The sequence below is a fragment of the Lissotriton vulgaris genome, chromosome 8 (assembly GCF_964263255.1).
Source record: "Lissotriton vulgaris chromosome 8, aLisVul1.2, whole genome shotgun sequence".
Taxonomy (NCBI): domain Eukaryota; kingdom Metazoa; phylum Chordata; class Amphibia; order Caudata; family Salamandridae; genus Lissotriton; species Lissotriton vulgaris.
Genome location: NC_141696.1, coordinates 366570384 through 366592135, shown reverse-complemented (window position 1 = coordinate 366592135; position 21752 = coordinate 366570384). Strand labels below are relative to the sequence as shown.

The window sequence follows — 21752 nt, the reverse complement described above, 5'->3', positions numbered from 1 at the left end:
AGTTCACGTAAGTAGTCAAGCAACACAGGATGCTCGAAGTCACTGAACCTCGTTGGTCTTGGTACGCCCCAAATATTTGCCGGGCGACCAAACACAACCTCATACGGACTCAAACCCATTCGCGAATGCACAGTCATTCTTGTGGACAAAAGTGCTAATGGCAAGGCATCTGGCCATTGTAAACCAGTGCTCTCTTGAATTTTGGCCAATTTTAACTTAAGAGTGCCATTATAGCACTCGACTAAACCAGCTGATTGGGGGTGATTTGCAGCGTGGAATTTCTGCCTAATTCCGAGACCCTCACACACTCTCTTCATAACTTGACCCACAAATTCACTCCCATTATCACTCCAGATAATTCTCGGCATTCCGAATCTCGGGAAAAACTCTTTTATCAAAACCTTCGCTGTGGACAAGGCAGTATTGTCCTTAAGGGGGTAAGCTTCTACCCATCTAGAAAAGGAGCAAACAACTACTAACACATATTTCAAGTTGTTGCATCTCTCCATATGGATGAAATCTAGCTGCAAAGCCTCAAACGAATACGTAGGAGGAGCAAAATGACCAGCTGGTGTTGGAGTTCCCATACCAGGATTATGCATCAAACATACCATACAGTTCTTGACCAAATTCTCTGCGCACTTGGGAATTCCCACATTCTGCCAAACAGTGGCCAACAGCTTGCAAATCCCTTTCACACTAATATGTGCCATTCCATGAGCCATTGTAACAACTGGAAGCACATACGCATTAGGCAACAACCATCGTCTGATGCTCTGACAAATCAGTCCAACAACCATTCGAATCCAATCTACCCTTGCTTTCTCTCCATTCATTCGACTCTTTCTCTGTGTCTTCCCCATGAATGGATTTCAAGCTCTCAATGGTATCTTCACACATACTCTTCTCTGGAACCCATCTCGCTGGACCCGCAACATACATTCGACTCATCACATTTGTTGCAGTTTCTTTCGCAACTTCATCCGCAAACGCATTACCACGACCAACATCATCCGTAACCTTTTTATGGGCACTGCATTTCACAATCGCTACTTGCAATGGTAATGTAAGAGATTCAAGAAGTTCATTCACCAGTTGCCCATGCTGGATTTTCGGCCCATGCGATGTCAAAAATCCACGTTCACGCCACAAACATCCAAAGCTATGAGCCACACCAAACGCATACTGATTAACCGTGTACACATTCACTCGTTTTCCTTTTGCCAACACACATGTTCTCGTAAGTGCAATCAATTCCGCTTCTTGTGCTGAGTTATATGGGACACGTGCAGCTTCAACAATCGTATGCAAAGTCGTCACAGCATATGCTGCAGTCGTATCACCATTTGGCAACTTAAAGCACGAACCATCAACCCACAAGGCATCATCACAGTCAGGAAGAGGAGTATCCCGGAGGTGCACTCTCCCTTTCGTCTCTTCTTCGGTTCTTAGAAAACAATCATGCTGTTCTTCACTATCATCATCTGTCTCAAGCGAAATCGGCAACAATGTAGCTGGGTTTAAGGTATTACACCTTCTGATGTGCACATGACTCGCTAACAGTGTAAGCTCATACCCTGACAACCGAGGACTAGTTAAGTGCTGGGTCTTGGTACGAGCAGATTGTCGAATTGAAACAGCCGCTGCCGCTGTGGCTCTCAAGCAACTCGGCAACGCTCTAGCTACTGTGTCTAAAGTCGATGAAAAGTACGCACATGGGCGTTGCTTATCGCCAAACTGCTGAGTCAAAACCGACAATGCACATCCCTCTCTCTCGTGGACATACAATGTGAAAGGCTTACTGTAGTCGGGAGTACCCAACACAGGAGCCGAACACAACGCATTGCGTAATTCAGAAAAGCTCTTCCGACATTCGTCAGTCCAAGGAATAGGATTTGGAGTATCCTTAACAGTAAGAGCTATCAATGGTTTCGCTAACAAAGAAAAATTGGGAATCCACTGTCTACAATAAGACGTGATACCCAAAAACGCACTTACTTCTCTCTGTGTCGTAGGATCACTCATTTTCGAAATAGCCTGAATTCTTTCTGGGGTCAGTTTCCTTCCCTCCTTCGATAAGAGGTGACCTAGATAGGTAACTTCTTGTCGACAGAATTGCAGTTTCGAGAGAGAAACTTTGTGATGACAATCAGATAAATGACGTAATAATGACAAAGTGGCATCCTTACAAATCTCCTCAGTATCGGCGGCAACTAACAAATCATCAACATACTGAATAAGGGCTGCACCTTCAGGTAAAACTAACGAATCAAGCTGTGTCTTTAAAGCTTGACTGTAAATCGATGGACTCTCGCAATAGCCTTGAGGAGCGCGCTTAACACCTTAGCTGCTTCGCAAATATCCCTCCCCAGTGCTGCGCTGTCCATTGGAACTAGTGCTGAATGGACGTCCAATGGTCGTGCGCAGCACTGGGGAGGTAGCGCTCGTGACGACCGTTGGCCGTCAGCAGCGCTTAAGAGGTTAAAGCGGAAACTTCGTCCTCCTAAAGAGAATCCAAAGATATCCCTACTCTCCATGGCAATCGGGATGCTGAAGAAAGCATTCTTCAAGTCAATCACTGAAAACCAGGTGGCAGAAGCCGGTATCAAAGTCAATAATGCAGTAATGTCAGGCACAACAGGAAATTGTGGAACAACAATTTTGTTCACTTCACGAAGATCGATGACAAATCTATATACAGGAGGCTGTGAAGGATCAGTTCTCTTCAAGACAGGCAAAACAGGACTATTGCACACATTACCTCGCGTTTCTTCAATAACACCCTTGTCGATCAGATCATAAATGATCGCCAAAAGTGCACGCTCACCATCACTTGAAATACGATATTGCGGAATGCGCGGTAACTTAGCATTCGCCTTCAGTGTCACAACATATGGGGGAATATCTAACAGGCCCACGTCATTTGGACCCGTAGCCCACAGTGAATCCGGTAACAAAGACAATTCCGATGGAAGACAATCTTTCGACACGTACATCGGAGAGATCACATTCTCACCCAAAGTGAGATGTACTCCTGTCGGAGAACAATACAAAGTCGCATACAATCTCTTCAACAAGTCCAATCCCAACAAATTCTCATTACAACCTGTAGTCAAAAGAAGGGGTGCTTCAAACCTACGAGGACCAACAGAAAGGGGCAATGGAGCAAAAATCGGATTCGTAATGGGGGCGCCAGAAAAACCTACAGAAACATTATTAAAGCCAGACAAAGATGCGCCAGGGAGTTTAGAATGCATAATAGAACTCTTCGTAGCACCAGTGTCTAGCAGAAAAGGTTCTGACACACCTGATGCAATCTCTTCAACATAAGGTCCACTCTGATCTACTGGAACTGAAACAACTCCCTCTCTTTGTCCATGGCTGTCCTAACAATTATTACCATTTGCTTCGTCACCTTCAACATAATAATCGTCTACATAGTACTGTGCTGTCCTACCAGACGAATTCTGCTGCTGATCAAAACTATTCATCGAATTCTGCGGAGGCAAAGGACGCACATTCTGTCCGCGACCCCTACCTCTAGGCGCTTGCTGAGCACCTCTACCTCTCACACCAGGAGCACTATTCGCTCGTTGTAGCAAGACCGGACAACTATTCTTGAAATGGCCCTCTTCTTTACAATACGCACACTGATTAGGGCCATACGGAAAACGCTGTTGAGAAGTATTGTCTCTTTGCGAGTTTCTCGAATACTGTTGATGTTGTTGATAATCACGCTGATTATTAACACAGGGTGGATAAGCTTGTTGTAGAAGAACTTTAGTCTTCAATTCCTTAGTCTTCTTATCCGCTTTCTCTAACTCATCCTTGCGTCTATTCTCATAGTACTGAGCCGTAGCTAAAATTTGCGCCGATGTAGAAACAGGCCAAGCACTCTCAGAATCCTTCAACTTAGTGCATAACTCGGGAAGAAGATTGTGCACAAATTTGTCGACAAACAATCTCTGGCCACCCTCAGTAGCCATATCCTGCCCACTATGATCGACAAAAGTTTCTTCGAAACGCGTGAAAAAATCTGACACAGTCTCATCTTTCTTCTGCTTACATGCAGACAACTTGTCCCAATTAACACGTACTTCGGGCATCAAAGTCTTCATGAAAGTAATAATCCTACCAGGAAGTTCTGTAATAATATTTTCAGGCTTAGCACCTCCAACTTGTCTATCGTTTGCAGCAACAAGATGAACCCACGAATCACCCAATTAATTATCATGATCCGTATGTCGAATGACATTCCAGATGGGCTGTAGAACAACATTCCCAAACAACATATCTATTCCGCCAAATTCATGACGCACGAACCCACAGTTTGCGTAAGCTCTTTATAATATCCCTCTGTTTTTTTCCGCGGATCAGGCAAAGTCTGCTTAAGCGCTAGAACTTCAGCACGCTTCCAAGGAACATGTACCCACACTCTCTGAAAGTGCGCAACAACAGGTGGCTGAGCAGTTGCATCAGCAGGTCTCCAAACCGGAGGAACCTCTCGCATCGGATACTGACGTGCTTTTCTCCCAACTGACGAATCGGGCTCAAACAGCAGTTCAGAAGAAGCATTATTTTGAAATGACAATAACGACGACACCGCTCTCTCGATGTCGAGGAGACTCACAATCGTTCCCTTCGCAAACTCAGAACGCAATCGAAACAACTCTTCAGGAGGTTTACCCATCTCGTCCATCCATTGGTCATGGAGGAACGCACACATGATCTCAAAAACATATCGTTGCTTAGGTGCTTCCCATTGTCGAAAAACATCCATGATACCCTCAAGATTGTACTGGGATGTGTACGTAACCCATCTACGTGCCATGTGGTCCAAAACCACTTGTTCATCTGTATCAGGCAACTGACTACGCGACTGTCTACGCTCACTCACAGGAGACATACCCAATTGTCCCAACCAAGGAGTCAGGAATCCAGAAAAGGCAGCAGTCATCCGCTGTCTAGGAGAAGGAGTAGTCGGAAGAATAAGGGAAGACGAAACAGTAGTAGAAGAATCCAAAGTCGGAACTGAAGAAGTATTAGGGACAGGCATAGAAGTAGCAGTCGTAGAAAAGGGCAAAGTTGGCGGCCCCTGAGGAGGCTGCGCCAAAGGTACAGTGGCCAACGAAAGAGCTGGCTGTAGAGGAATCGCAGGAGGCAAAACAACCGGCAGTTGCACAGCCACCACTGGTGGCGGTGGTGCCGTAGCATTCTGCGCATAGGGTGGAGGTAAATTTAACAGATGCGACATTAAAGGATATTTTGCAAGATCTTTCTCGTCTTTCTGCTCTTTAGACGACAAGACTGGGTAGCATCTATCTACCGCTAACTTCCTCACTCTAAGCATCTGTTCACTTTCTTGTTCTTCTTCATTATCTCTATACGCAATGGCAGCTTGCACCATTGGCATACCTTGTTCTCGCTTATTCTTTTTCGCTAATTTCATTTCTTTCTGTTTGGCTTCTTTGCGCCATATGCGGAAAGAGTCAAACATCGCCGGCCGGGCTTTCTTCTTGAACAACTTCACCTCAAGGTTATCTAGAATTTCAGTTTCAAAACTACCGTAATGGGCCCACTGTAGGACACCGTCACTCTTCGTATATTTTACCCAGATCTCATTATAACTAATAGGGCCCACACCATGTTTCACATACAAATCGTATGTAGGAGTTCCGATCGGAGGAACCGGACACGAATCCTCTAACCGGGAATCCCTCGATATACCACAACTAAACAAGTGTCTAAAACGGCTAAAACCAGGCATCTTGCTCACTAGTCTAGCTTCAAACAACAAGGGATATCTAGAAACGATAGTCTCGTGAATACACGAATCCGTTGGCTTTGGGGCCTGCAGGTACCAAATCAAAGCGATCCACTAAAGGATACCAAACAAACTCAGGACTAGGAGACGCTCCGCTTTTACTTAACTGAAATGTCGATGGCGTCACCAGAAGACCCGTCAATCGTCTCGCTCTACAAACGTCTAAGGCTCCAAAACAGGGCGACAGTCAGGGCAGCAGTCCTTCGTAGCCGTCGAAAAGCGGGAAACCTCGCAGCAAAGACTTTCAGACCACGACGACATACAGGGGTCGATGAAGTGGCTGGCCTTCCTCCAGAATTTTCACACAAAGCTTCTCACGAACATCTGGCTTGGACCGGTACCGCTGAAGTCGCCCCACGTTGGGCGCCAACTGAAGGACCGGGTTTTTAGAACCCAGCGGCGTCAGGGAGAACGCCTGAAACCTTCGAGTTCCCCTGTCTTGGCAAACAGAGACACGGGATACTTCTTGATGACGTCAAAGACCAAAGTTTATTGGCTGCAACCAGGAAAAGAGATCTACGAAGCACACACATGTGGTTTGTCAGAGACTGCACAAATTCAATAAGCGGGGCATGGTCTTTTATGCCAAAAATCAAGCCTCAGGCAACATTTCAAATTAGCATTCGGTGCATACAAACTGACCAATGACAGTGTAACATTTTGAAAGTAGCGAATGATGACAATCTCGGACAATCCCATTTTCCGTTGTCCAGCCCACCAGAAGTAACCACGCACATTCCCAAGTTTCCTGTTCGATCAGGCCGGACAAACCCATCATAAAGCCTTCAACCCAAATCAATGATTATGTCGTAAAGGAAAGGCAGAAACAGATTGGAGAGGAGATAGAAAGGTGGGAGCAGTGTACCATAAACTCGGGCATGTCCTGCTTTTTGATCTTTATCAGACCAGCTGCTGAACAAAGAACTGGCTCAACGAGGTCGGCCTCGGGCAAGGAGTCAGTTCGGCCAGGTCACCCAGAAGTCAGCTAAGGCATACGTGTCTCAAGGACTCGTTCGGCCACAGTCATCGGGCCTATGTTAGGGCAACCACACAAAATGGCTGCCGTATACAAAATGGAACCCGGAGGTTCAAACTAAATCCTCAAATACAGAGTGTTCTCCTATATCGATTCATACGAAAACACTCAGCTTGCCTCCTGTGAGCTGCCCAGGGTGCTACGCGCCATCAGATTCGCTTTCCCATTTCCTCTTTGCATGCCCCGCTTAAAGAGCTCCCAGCAGGAAATGGTTGAAACCTATATGTAAAAACATGGGGTTTACTGATTACAGGGCAGCACTACGTATGTTTAAACCAGATACCTCCTCCCTTAGCATGATCTGTGTGGTAGCAAATAACTTGGGTAATGCTTGGGTAAAGCTCAGTAAAAACAAGGGTCTTTAGGGAGCAAACTGTAAAGATCATTTGTTTTTATTGTATATAATGTATAATCTCCTCTTTTTTAAATGGACTTTTTATAACATCCTTTTTAAACTGCTAACTGTTGTATGAATTGTCAAATTTTTTACTCCTAAAAATATGTGTTATGCTTTTATGATATTTTATATCGAATAATGTACATACAACATGATTTCCCCTGGCAGCTGAGGTAAGTAAAAAAAATGCTTTTCAATGTATGTATGTTGTGTCCGTGCTTGCAGTTTTGAGTGTGTTTATGTATGAGAGAGGGTATGTGTGAATGTGTGTGCATGTGTAAGTCTTTATGTGAGTGTGTGTGTATATGCGTAAATGTATAAGTATATGTAGGTGTGAGTGAAAGTGAAGGTCACTTCCGCTACCCCAGACATTTTGGTGAAGTGACGTGCATAAGAACACCTGCCAAAATACAGCTCTATTCCAGCACTGTGTTTGTTAGTGTTGTGCTATAAGAGTCTCCCCTAATCATGACCTAGTAGATTTCCCTTATCCTGAGGCCAACATACCTGCTTAAGTGGGAAACCAGTCAAGTTACAGCCCACATATCTCTCTCAAACCTACCTAGAAGTAGGTAATAACCCTGTTAGAAACTATGTAGGTACACAAATAATCTGCTGTAAAAACTGGTGCCCGCTCCCTCAAAGTTAACACACACGCTAAATTCACACAGTTAAAGCCAGTTTTCACTGCAGAGTATATCTATGTTATATATGCACAGAATGCCATTAAAGCAGACAACATATTACATTGCGGAAATTGCCTTTGTATCTAGTCCAAGCTTGTGTCATATTGTTTCTCTATTTATTATGATCAAAATCCCCTTCTGATACATAATACAAGATGAGAAGAAAAGCATAGGAATTCATTTACATATTCACTTTAAAGCCACACTGCATTTGTTTAACTGTCACAAATGACATAAGTAAAGAAATATATGGACTAGAAGCACACTATCAAGATATATATAGTGCACATTGTTATACTATAAACCTAAGTGTTTATGAACTAATAAAACATTGGAAATGAATAGCATAATTTGATGCCTTGGTCCATGATTTGCAAATGTACAATATAGGGGGCTCTATAGTAGGGGTGGGCCGAATATTCAATTTTGCTCGCTGAATTGGCAGAATTTTGGTGACTCTGGGTTACTCTTGTAACGCAGAGTTCTGACTAAATTCTGCCAATCGCCATCTGGTGGATTTTTTTCTTCAGTGCAGATCCAGAACGTTAAGTTGGTGAGCGAGAATACGCATTTTCAGGGGTGATTTACGCACAGGAGTAACACAATTGAGGGGGGCCCCTTGCAAGGTGCTTGGAGGGGCTCTCTCTGGACTCATTCGGGAGATCGCCGGTCAGAGTTCTGTGCTTAAGGACCCTTGGAGCTTGGGGCCCCCCGCACTGCGGGGGCTGCGGGGGACTGCGTTAGACCACTGGATTTACGGTCTCTAAGAGGACCTCCAGCGAGATTTTTCTGATGCAGGCGGTCACGACCGTATGCAGTCAGAAGGCTGCCGCTCGAGTACAAAATGTACTTGAGCCACAGCAACATCAAATCTCGAGTAGCTGCATACTCTGGCGCTGTTCGCACAGATTTTTCAGTGCAGAATGCGCTACTGGCACTAAATCACAGCACGAGCAGCGCAACATTCCTATTTCCGCCCATTGACGTAACTCTGCTGAATCTGGTGCGGTTTTTATGTAATGCCGCAGAATTCCACAGAGTGAAATTCCACTAGTTATGCCCAACCGTACTCTCTAGTAGGAAATTAATCAAAATAAATTACATAGTTATGTTATGTTGGGATGTTATTTTATGTTACGATGTTATAGTATGATGATTCCTATATTATACTATGATACTATGAAGCGTTCCTAATGAGTAACATGTCCTGAACCAACCAGCACAACTGGTTTGTACCTTGGGTTCGGGTTTGATTCTCTGCTTTCCCTAACAGCTCAGATTTCAGCTTTAACATCTTTGTTTTTTTCCAACTAGCAAAGTGAAAGAAAATGCTACACTTCCTGGCAAATTAATGCTGTCCTGTTTGCTTTAGTATTTTCCTGTCTCAAATAGAAGAGCACCCTTTAAATAGGTGAATCTAAATGGACATCTTCCTGCATCCACATAATAATAATTCTGGGATCAGATTGCCGACTCCTTGGTCTACATTTTTTTCTACCTTGGCTTTACTAAGGAGTTGACATGGTTACCCATTGAAGATGAAATCATATTTGAAGCCATGTGCATGGTACATTGGTACATCCATGTTAACGTGCCAACATTTCTTAAGCAGAAACTAGCAAGATACCATCCAGCCCATGCCCGGTGACCAGCAATTTCAGTGCTACCTCTAGTCTCTTAGTTTCACAAGACAGTAAGGTTAAATGGGTCCTGTATATCCTAGCCTAAAAAGAATGGAATGCTCTTTCAGGCTGTTTGAACATAATTCCCAACCTACTTCCATTTAGAAAAAAAATCAAAAAAACTGACCATTCACGAGTGCCGGTCGGTCACCCACAAAAGAGGAGAGTCGTCGAACCAGTGCCAAACCCAGTGGCAGGCAGTGTGATGAATCACAATGCCTTTAGGCTCACATTCCAAAGTTCTCAATCCTGGCTTTTTAACAGATTTTATAACAGGCCATGACAGCGAGCTCTGGAATTAAGACTGAAGGCAATGTGAGTTTCTCACGGCGCCTGTCAGTGGGCCAAAAAGATAAAAATATAACAGAAAATGTGCTTGCCCATGCTCCTTGTCCTTGTCTTGATTGCAGTCAGCGTGACACCCCTCATGGAGCCTCAGCCGGCTCCCCTCCTCCCTAAAACAGGCACAGAGGATCTGTGCCTGCTCTCCACTCAGCTGTCTCAGACATGTAAGGATGGCCGTCGCAAAACAGCCGGCCAAAGAGACATGCACAGTGTAAACTGGTGGAGTGAGCACCACTCCCATGCTGCCAGTCAGCCCAAACACTGCTTGAGCAGGGAGCAGTGAAAAATAAAGTGGTAATTTATTTTATTACCATTTTATTTTTTACTTTTGCTGCACTGGCAGCAGGGAGGCAACGCTTCTCTGCCCACATGGAGGGCCGCTGCTGCTGTTCATCACTACCACTTGACTCCAGATAGATTTTAGCCCTGCATTGCGCAGCACTAAGAGCTCTTTAGAATGTACGAGTGCAAAAATAATAAACAAAAACATTTTATTGATATGCTGTGATGTTATGTTGTAATGTTATGTGATTGTGAAGTTGTGATTTTGTGGGCTAGTATTAAATTATTGTGAAGAGGACCCTGCCCCAGTACCTTTTGAGGGTTATGACCCAATACCCATAACCTCCCCTCCTTTTCCTTTTTTATCCCAGCACGACCGCAACGGACAACTCCGACAGCCTCTGCCCAGGGGGAAAGAAAAGGAAAGGGTTAATCCAGCAGCCAAGACTCCAATGGAGGGGGTGGACTTAACAATACCAGGGACCAACCAGATGGCAGAGAAGGGAACAAGAACGATGTCACAAGTATTGTAGGTGGGATATGCAGGAAAAAACAGAAGACGCTGAGGAACACAGTGGGACGAAGCAAAGAAGAGGAAGCACCTTTCACTGCAACGTTCCCAGAGCCCAGCAGGAGCAGGAAGCCGTGTGCCCAAGAAGAGACGTCTTTGCCTATGGTCGAGTCGGGGGATGAAGGTCCAGAGATCTGGAGTGAAGAGTGGTGGTTGCCCCGGGAGGAGTGAAGACGCCCCAGCAACTGAGGAGAGTTTACGGCTTACGCGGTACGTGGACAGGGGGAGTGAAGCAAAAGACAGTAGGGGTGCCACGAATCGGAATCTAACTGGATGGGTGGAAAAGTGGTATGGGAATGGATAAAGAAGGTGGCCTATGATCATCTTTATAGGGTATCTCTTGTTTGTTTTCCTTTGTTTGCTTTGACTCGCATTTTTATTTTGCTCAAACACTCCGTGCTGAAACATACTACTTTATTAGCTGGGTCACTTCTTGTGAATAAAAGGCTTGAGTTAATAACGAGACATAAAGGGATTGTTTCTGCAGAACCACGCTTGCTTTCTCCTCCTGTGCACACCTCCCATCTACAATTCCGTGTGGTACTGGTCCCTACACAAGAACGTAATGCAAAAGTTACTACTTGTGTAACAATATATCTGTAAGAGACATTAGTTAGCGATAGATTCCTTACCTTAGAATATTTTCCAGGCGTCAGACTGGAACCTGGAAAGTTTTCTGCTTAGCAGTACCCCTGCGTGCCTGTAGGTGGCTTCGTGCGGCTCCGTGTCCGTCACTGGCGATGTGAGCGCCGAGATGACGTCACGGAGACTACTTAGGCGCCACCCATGCGCGCTGACGTCAGTTCTGTACACGACTTTCCGCGCTGAAACGCAGAGCCGTGCAAGAGATTGACCATTGGTGCATAAAACTAGGGCCCTAAAAAAGGGATGACCTTAACCCTAGTAATCAGTTGGCAGAACGGGAGGATGGGTGGGGCAGTAAGGAATCTATCACTAACTAATGTCTCTTACAGATATATTGTTACACAAGTAGCAATTTGTGCATCTGAAAGAGACACGTTAGTGATAGATTCCTTACCTTAGAATAGATACCCCAGCAATACCAACCCCGGTGGTGGGTCTGCGAACAGGATTACACCAAAAAGTCACGGAGCACAGAACAGCCAAAGAAGCCGTCTCTCCGGACCTGACTGTCAAGGCAGTAGTGTTTGGTAAACGTGTGCAACGAGGCCCATGTGACCGCTGGACAAATGTCCTGCAAGGGAACGCCGCGTCCCAAGGCAGTAGTGGGTGCAGTTGCCCTCGTTGAATGGACATGCAACCCCACAGGAGGCCTCTTCTTGGCCAAGGAGTAACAAACTTTGATGCACAGAACGACCCACAGGGAAATGGTTCGCTTGTGCACAGCCCAACCTTTTTTGGCACCCAAGTAGCCAACAAAGAGCTGATCATCCACCCGGAACCATTATGTACGCTGCAGATAGAAAGCAAGCGCACATTTTGGGGCCAGACAGTGGATGGAAGGATGCAGAGGTGGAAAGAAGGTGGGCAAAGTGATGGTCTACCCGATGAGGAAGGGCGTGACAACCTTTGGCAAGAAAGATGGACGGGTCCTCAAAACCACCTTGTTCGGAGGAACAGAAAGGAAAGGAGGTTTAGAAGAAAGAGCTTGGAGCTCACTCACTCTTCTGGCAGAGGTAATAGCTACCAGGAAAGCTGTCTTTAAAGTAAGAAGACATAAAGGACAGTTATGAAGAGGCTCGAAGGGAGCGCACATCAGAAAAGTCAAGACCAAATTTAAGTCCCATTGAGGCATTGTGAAAGGCACGGGAGGGAACGTGTGCATAATGTCTTTAAGGAAACGGTTAACAACCGGGGACTTAAAAAGAGAAGGCTGATCAGGAAGCCTCAGAAAGGCGGAAACGGCAGAAAGATAACCTTTGATAGTGCCCAGAGCAGAGCCCTGCTGGGTCAAAGATAGAAGAAACAAAAGAACCTCAGAAAGAAAGGCCGAAAGGGGGTCTACTGCTTTTGCTGTGCACCATGCCACAAATCTGCCCATCGGCAGGCGCATACCCTTTTAGTGGAAGGACGCCTGGCTGCCAGAATGACATCACAGACTTTGGGAGAAAGATCGAAAGGTGTCAACTGTCGAAGCTCAATCTCCATGCATGGTGGCGGAGGCTGGACAGGTTCTGGTGGAGGACTGTTCCCTGCTGCTGCGACAAATGATCCTCCCAAAGAGGCAGGGGGATTGATGCTCATACTGAGTAGCTCAGGATACCATACTCTTCGAGCCCAGTCCGAAGCCACAAGGATGACTTGGGGCCCGGTCGCGCCTGATCTTCTTCAGCACTCTGCGCTGCAGTGGTATAGGCGAAAAGGCATACAATAGACCACAGCTCCACTTGCGACGAAAAGAGTCTCAGAGCGAGAGCCACCTTGGAAATTCCAACTCGCAGAACTGATGACATTACGCATTTACTTCGGTGGCGAATAGATCTAACCAAGGCTCTCCCCACTGCAGAAAGAGACCTTGCGCCAAGTTCAAGTTCAGATGCCATTCGTGATCCACCATGCACCGGCGGCTGAGTTTGTCCACCCTGGTGTTCAGAGAACCTTCCAGGTGTTGAACCACCAAGTTAATGCCTTGATGTTCCAGCCATGTCCAGAGGCGCAGAGACTCCTGACAAAGGGTCCAGGACCCCACCCTGTCCTGTTTGTTGCAATACCATATGGCGGTGGTGTTGTCTGTGAACACCTGCACTACACTTTCCCGGAGAGGGGGAAGGAATGCCTTCAGTGCAAGCCGGATTGCCCGTAGCTCCAGAAGGTTGATATGAAGCCGGAACTCCACCAGAGACCAGAGGCCTCTGATCTCTGCCCCTCCCATGTGGTCTCCCCATCCTGTGTGCTCCGGTTGGGGAAGGGAGAGGGATCTGCCACTGACCCAATCGCGGTTCGTGAGCCACCACTGCAACTGTCGTGCAGCGCTCTCCGAGATCTGGATGCGATCGGACAGGTTGCCCTGATGCTGTGCCCACTGGAACTTCAGGTCCCACTGCAGAGCCCGCATATGCCATCTGGCATGCGTCACCAGCAGGATGCAGAAGGCCATCAGGCCCAGAAGCCGGAGGGTCATCCTGACTGAAACCCGGGATAGAGGCTGAAAGAGCGGAATCATAGCCTGAATATCCCGGACTCGCTGCTCGGGAGGATAAACCTGAAACAGCGTTGAATCCAGAACCGCTCTCATGGAAAGGAGCTTCTGAGAGGGACTCAGGTGCGACTTTGGCACATTGACGGAGAACCCCAGCAAATGCAGGAGGTCGGCCGTAGTCTGGAGGTGAGAGACGACTGCCTGGGGCGAGCCCACCTTCAGCAGCCAGTCGTCGAGGTAGGGGAAGACTGACACTCCTGACCTGTGCAGGCGATCTGGAAACACCGCCATCACTTTCGTGAACACCTGTGGGGCGCTGGTATGGCCAAAGGGGAGCAAGGCAAACTGAAATGCTCCTGGACTACCATGAACCGCAGGTATCGCCGGTGGGCCGGCAGGACAGGGATGTGAAAATAAGCATCCTGCAAGTCCAATGCTACGATCCAGTCTCCAGGGTCCAGTCAGTCAGGGCCAGCACAAGCGCCAGCGTCAGCATCTTGAACTTCTCCTTCCTGAGGACGTGATTGATGTCCCAGAGGACCAAGATGGGGCGCAAGCCCATCTTTTCCTTCTTGGGAACCAGAAAGTAGTGGGAATAACAACCACTCACTACTTCCTGATCCGGAACAAACTCATTGGCCCCCTTGGCCAGGAAGGCCAAGATTTCCTGACGGAGAAGAGCCAAATGAGCCCCTGACATGCGGTGGTACAGAGGTGGCATGGCTGGTGGGGAGGACAGAAAGGGGAGCGAGTAACCTCAGCAGATTATCTGCAGCACCCACTTGTCCAGTGGCGGAGGTGGTGACGGACCCTGCCTCCCACCGGCATGGGGCATATTGGTCCAGCTTCTTAAAGTCCTTATCCGGCGGAGCCGTGGGAAAGGCACTCTGTGACATCGAGGCCTGAATGACCAGGCTCTCCGGCGTGGGGTGAGTGGTCAAGAAGGCAGGGTCACCAGGTGCCAGGCGATTATGCCTAGCGACGTTCTTATCCACCGGTGCTGACGAGGCCGGCCGCAACCAAGTGCCCAATATGACTTCAGTAAGGGCCTCATTGAATGGGAGCAGCTGTCTGGAGCACCTCCGTATGGAGGTTGGTCTTAAGGCTCACCGTAGGGAGGTCGAGATGGAGAGCCTCCGCAGCTCGACGCAGCACCATAGCGTAGGAAGCACCCTCCTCCATAGTAGGCAGAGGGCAGGCAAACCCCGGGTCAGAAGACACCTCAAGGTCACCCACATCTTGGGGGTCATCTACCCAATCCTGCTCGGAGTCACACTACCGCACAAGGGGGTCCTCAGAGCCGTCACAGTCATCATCCGGTTACAGAGTAGAAGTAGCCAGCCGCGACCGCAGGGCAGGAGCTGGAGAGAGGGCTAGCGACGCCGGGAACGGTGCCGGTCGTGGCCAAACCGGAGCCGCATCCAAATGCGGATCTCAGGTCGGAACTAAATGGCCCGAAAAAAGGGGCAGGGGCAGGATAAACGGCACCCAGTGTGGCGCCTGTGGCGGAGCCAAGGGTGGCACTGGGTCCGGAGCCAAGGGCAGCACCGGGGCCAGAGCCAGCGGTGCTGCACCTTTTGGCACCGGGCCGAGGGCACTGGATCCGGCGCCAGAGGCAGTGCCGCCGGGCCAACAGGATCTGCACACAGGACCGCGGGCCCACAGGCATACCGGTGGGGGCCTGAGGCCTTAACAGGCGATCCATGGCAGTAAGAAACTCTTGCATCTGTTCGGGAGTCGCCAACGGACCCGGGTATAGCGGGTAGGCCGCAGGACTCCCAGGCTCCGGAGGAGCCGCAGGGGCGGAGCCCCTGTCCCTCTCGTCAGCCTCCGAGGAGCGACAGTGGGATGTCAGAGAGTGAACATGCTTCTTCGACTTCTTCTTATGGCGTCGCTTACCAGAATCTGAAGGTGAAGACTTAGAGCCTGAGGACCGAGCTATCCCGCAAATGGCCCCTAGACCCAGAGCGGCAGTGAGAGGAGTGCCGGACCTCCAGCAACTTCTGGTGGCACTCCTGCAAGGCCTTCGGAGCCATGGCATGGCCGTCCAGACAGTCCCGGGCATAGTTCCCTCTAACATGCGTGGGTGAGCACGCAGGCACAAGCATTCCTCCAGAGCGCACAAACACTTGCAAAGCGCGCATATTACCATGAGTCCATTCCTCAACTACGTCTGTAAATATACATATGCAGATGAACGGGGTACAACGGTCACTTTCTGGGCAAAGTGCGAGGAGCCGTGGCGTTGCTTTTGCAAGGACGGACTAAGAGCAGCTATTCTGCCACGGACACTCCGGGTATGCTGCAGATTACAAACCTCACAGCTTCTACACTTGCTACTTGCTCTGTTGATGTCAGGAGCCAGAAAAGCTTTGCAGTGCTGTCATGGTGTAATGGCAGCGCTGCTCACTTTGGAATGGAGGAGCTGTGTTCGACTGCAAGTAAAAATATATATATTTTTTTGTTTGGACCCGAGAAAAGCTTCTAAAATTGCATCCTAATATACAGAGATGTTCATTCAGCGATTCTGTTTTAAACCTAATGGCTCTGGGTGAGAGGCTGCGATCAGGATGTAATTTGAGGGCACTCTGAAAAGTAAACCCAGGGGCAGATGGCTATGCACGTAGAACTTTCTCTGCTCTCTCATTGAGCATATAGCACATAGCCTTGGTTGCAGTGCACAGAGACCTTGAACTGCCGCACGCAGACGAAAAAAAATAGAGGGAACATTGGTCCCGGGAGTCATGGTTGGTCTCCAGGCAGTAGAGGCAGACATCATGGAGGTCCACCACAGACATATTATGGTGGCACCACCCACAAGACTTAAAGCCGGGCATCCCTAAGTGCACCAGGACAGGAGACAAAAGTCTCAAAAAAGAGGTCAAAAATCGACTTGAGGAACGTGCTCAATCCGGATCTGCGCTTTTGGCGCGGAAAAAGAAAGAACTGACGTCAGTGTGCATGGGTGGCACCTAAGTAGTCTCCCTGACGTCATCGCAGCGCTCACGTCACCAGTGGCGGAAGTGGAGCCGCACAACGCCACCCACCGGCCCACAGGGGTAATTCTAAGCAGAAAACTTTCCAGATCCAGTCTGACGCCTGGGGAATATTCTAAGGTAAGGAATCTATCACTAACGTGTCTCTTTCAGATATAGTAATACTTACCGCCATCTTCCTGTCTTCTTCCCCGAGATCCTGAGACACACCACCGAAGAGGGATGGACCTAAAGAGTAAGAGAAGAAGACAAGCAGGAGTAAAGACTGAAGAGCTGAATACTCCTTCAACCTGTCACTCTCACATGAAACTGACTATTGTTTAATAAACCGCCAAGATTGAGAAACACATCAAGCCTCCTAGATTTAATTTCTGCCGATCCTTCCCACAGTTATGGTTTATTAGGTTGTTATGTTCTACTGTGTTGTTATGAAACGTTACACTGATATGTTATGTTTTGTGATTATGTTCTGCTTTTCTGCTGTACTTCTATGCTCTGTAATATATTATGTTGTACCTGGTCCTTACATTATGTTATGTATTGATGGTTGTGTAGCATGAGTATATTGTGTTCTGTGCTCCTGCACTGTGAAAGCCAGGTCTCCAAGATAGAAACTTTTGTTTCATCTTCTGACTTATATCAACTACTACCTTGCAAAGGTCTAGGCTGGAAACAGGGGAACAGATACTAAGCTTCTATTAAATCTCCTGAGAGAGCTGTCCTCTGTTCTCTACAGATTTTGAGTGCTTCCGCAGTCTGTGCTGGCAAAACACATAGGGGCCTTCCGATTCAGGTCGGAAATCAATCCGACTGACTCATACCCACAACGGAGTCCGACCGACACCTACCAGCACCGAACGACCCATGCAGTACGATGCAAAGCCCGTGATCTATGACCGAGCCGTACGGAAAACAAGCCGTACGACCGAGCCATACAAAATTCAGCTAGCCAGCCGGAAAATGGACACGAGCTGCACCGACCGATACGAACCCAGACTGAACCCGACTGATACGTACCCGCGACGTCCAACACACACAGTATGATGCAAAATGCATGAAAACTGACCGATTTGCACAAAGCCCAAGCTGCACGACCGACACAGACCGAAAATGTACCTGAAGCGAGGGAGACCACCGCAATCTATTTGCATACAACACAGAACCAAATCTACTTGAAAGGCACGGAGCAGCCCTCACAAGCCAACATGAGCGTCCAACTTGATCAGAAGAACGTCTCCTACATGCCCACAAAAAACAATGGCAAAAACACAAAAAAAGGACCAGTCAAGCAATGACAAAGTCAATAAATAAAAATAAATAGCACAAAGACACACCCACAACTCCACCCATAAAAAGACAAAAATACACTACCATGATCCTTTGCAAATACAACAGAGCAGCCAGCACAGAACAACTTGAGACACCAACCACAGACACACACACAACTCACACATCACACAACCCACACACCATCAGCACCCCTCCAAAAGCTCTCACACATACACTTACCAAAACAGATACCCACCCACCCTCACTTTCACCCACATACCCACCCACTCACATCACTCCTCACCACCACCCATATAGAATAGAATAGAAGCCATTTATAAAGCGCCTGGTTACTCAAAAACAGAGTGTCCCCGCGCTGAAAACCGCAAAGGAGCCTAAAGGAATAAACACAGGAGAAAACGGAACAGGGGCAAGGGGGAAAGAGGGGGATCAGATGCGGGGGAAGAGGAAAGTTTTCAATTTTCCTCGAAATCTTATTTCAGAAGGTTCCATTCGTATCTCGATGGTGAGTTCATTCCAGCCCTTGGCAGCCAGGTATCTGAACGAGGAGCCGCCCATCTTGGCTCTAGTTATCTTAGGGATTTTGAACATCATCGTACCAGAAGATCTAAGATTCCGGGTAGGGCGATGTATAGTAAGTAAACTATGCAGATAACCTGGGCCAGTTCCATGGGCTATGCGGTGGGCAAAGCAAAGGGCCTTGAATTTAATTCGCTCCTTGATGAGGAGCCAATGGAGTCTGGTCAAAGCCAGTCTCCCTGAGGCTCTTCGGGGTAGCTTCAGCACAAGGCGCGCAGCGGCGTTCTGAGCACATTGGAGCTGGTAAGTTCTCTTCTTGCTCAGACCCAATAACAAGGCATTCCCATAGTCCAGATGGGGGGTGACTAGGGCATGGACGATGGGCTTTCTTGAGTCTATGGGAAGAAGATCAAGTACCTTCCGGAGGACCCTCAGTATGCTGAAACATCTTGCAGTGATTTTATTCACATGGGGTTTATATGACAGGTTAGAATCCAACGTTATGCCCAAGTTCCGCACCGAAGCCACAGGGCAAGGTAAACTGCCCAGTTCCGCTGGCCACCACATGTGGGACCATGCGGAGGAGGATTTTCCCACCACCAACAGCTCGGTTTTATCGCCATTAAGGCGAAGGCAATTATTGTTCATCCAAGCTGTCACGGAGGAGAGGCAGTTGGAGAAATTGGTGGCATCCTCTCTGTGGTCGGGCGTCAGTTTGAACATCAGTTGGGTGTCATCAGCGTAGCTGACAATGCCCACTCCATAAGTCCCTACTATGCGAGCCAGGGGCTCCATATAGATATTAAACAAGGTGGGGCTCAAACTTGAGCCCTGAGGAACCCCGTGGCTCGCATTTCTAAGAGAGGACTTAAAGGGGGGGCAGTGCAACTGAAAGTTTCTGTTGGCCAGGTAAGACTCCAGCCACGCAAGGGCTGACCCCTTTACTCCCATTCCAGCTAGCCGAGACAGCAGCGTTGAGTGCAGCACGGTGTCAAAGGCTGCACTTAGATCTAATAATACCAACGCTGCTGTCTCTCCCTCATCCACTATTCGCCTAAGACTCTCTGTGGAGAAAAGTAGGGCTGACTCAGTAGAGTATCCGGCTCTAAACCCTGATTGAGTAGGATGTAAGAGCGAATGATCTTTCAGATAAAGCATGAGCTGCATATTCACTACTTTTTCCACAATCTTGGCACAGAAAGGGAGGAGGGATATGGGGCGGAGATTCTGGAATTGGGAGATGTGAATGTTGGCCTTTTTTTCAGGGGGATTACTTGGGCGATTTTCCAGGCATCTAATACCTTACATTTCTCAAAGGTCAAAGATACAATTTGATTGATATAATCAATAACCGTAGCGAGTCGGTGGGCAAACGTCACTCGGGGATCCAGATTGTATACTGTTAACAATGCTGAGAAGTTCTTGTTTCGTGTTGCTGTTGTTAACTTCTGTCGATTCGCTAGAACTAGACTCATCTTTTATGAAGGTGGCATGAATTTTGTCAATCTTGTTGACAAAAAAATCGGCAATGGAGTCACATAGTTCTTTGGAATACATGTCCTGAGCTTCCAATCTAGTAGGAATAGTAAGTTCTCTATAGATTGAAAACAATTCTTTAGTAGGATTATCCGCTGAGGCAATTCTATTTTTGAGATGGCAGCTTTTTTCCGATCTCACTAATTTGTTATATTTATGGAGTTCAGTCTTATAAAGCATTTTATCCTCAGGATTGTAATGCTTTCTCCAATTGCGCTCTAGAGTTTTACATCTGGCTTTGGCAAGTTTTAATTTTTCAGAAAACCATGGAGCGGTTTTAGACTGCCTGACAGGGGGCTTAAATGTCCAGGGGGCTATCTCATCTAAGGCATTGGACAACCAGTTTTCATAATTTTCGTAGGCCTCTTGGAGAGAATTACTTCGCAAGGGGGGATTTTTTAGGAGAGCAAGTCTAAAGGTTTCTTGGTCAAACTTCTTCCAGTTTCTTCGTTTAAAGGAAGTGGGCTTAAGGATTTTGTTATTTATGAGAGTATTATGTATCAAAAATGGAATAACAAAATGGTCGGACCAAATTATTTTTACCGGAGGGAAGGCAGTGATGCCTTCCCAATTGGCAAAGATGGGGTCCAGGAGATGGCCGTGTTGGTGGGATGGAGCAGTCGATTGTAAGTTCAATCCCAACGATGCCAGTGCCGTGGCCACCTCTTGTGCATTTTTGCACTCCCTATCCTCAAAATAGAGGTTTAAGTCACCTAAAACTTATGAGCGATCTCCGCCAAAGAGCCCCTCCTTGAGGTGAGCCCGTCGGGGATTGCACTGCCTCCCCGACGAGGAGCAACCGCCGATGATGAAGCATGACATCCCTCGGGGTGTGTGAGGCAAACATGTCCAATTTATTGGATGCCCAAGGGTGTTAACATACACCTTCGGTACAGCCAGTCTCCTTTCTTACCAGGAACAGTTCAGCAACCCCGCTTGTTGTTTGAATTCTCAGAGTGGAGCCACATTTGTTTGGCACATTGGTATAAAGGACCCCTATGTCATACAAAACAAAGATGTGGTACAGGATCGTGGACAAGGTGAAGGCACAAGCACCAGCGTATCGCACAAAGACCGACATCCAGAACAGGTGGTATGACGTGCGCAGGAGGGTCAAGAAGCTCCTCCAGAAGGAACATGCCTTGAGCCAGATCACTGGTAGTGGCTCTCCTGCCAAACCAGTCTACTTCAGGTCCTGGGAGGAGAAGGTGTGGGACACCCTACCACCAGAGGGCATCCATGGCCTACCTGACATATCAGAGCCTGGTGAGTGCACAACCAATATACCCAATATTGTGTGGCAATACACACACATCACTGTTAAGGGGACAGTGAAACCATGCACTGATAGCAAAGGCATAGTAAACAAAAGTCAATCAGCCCAAGAAGTCGATGCTAGTCAGACAAACATAATAATGGCCACATCATAGTGATTTGTAACTGTATCATGACATGTATAAACCTAAC

General features: G+C 47.6%; 1 pseudogene; it reads right to left on the bottom strand.

The window, feature by feature from the left end:
- The window catches only part of LOC147697053 (UDP-glucose:glycoprotein glucosyltransferase 1-like), a 43802-nt pseudogene extending 23496 nt beyond the window's left edge, over positions 1-20306 (bottom strand).
- Between the last annotated feature and the right edge of the window lie 1446 nt (positions 20307-21752).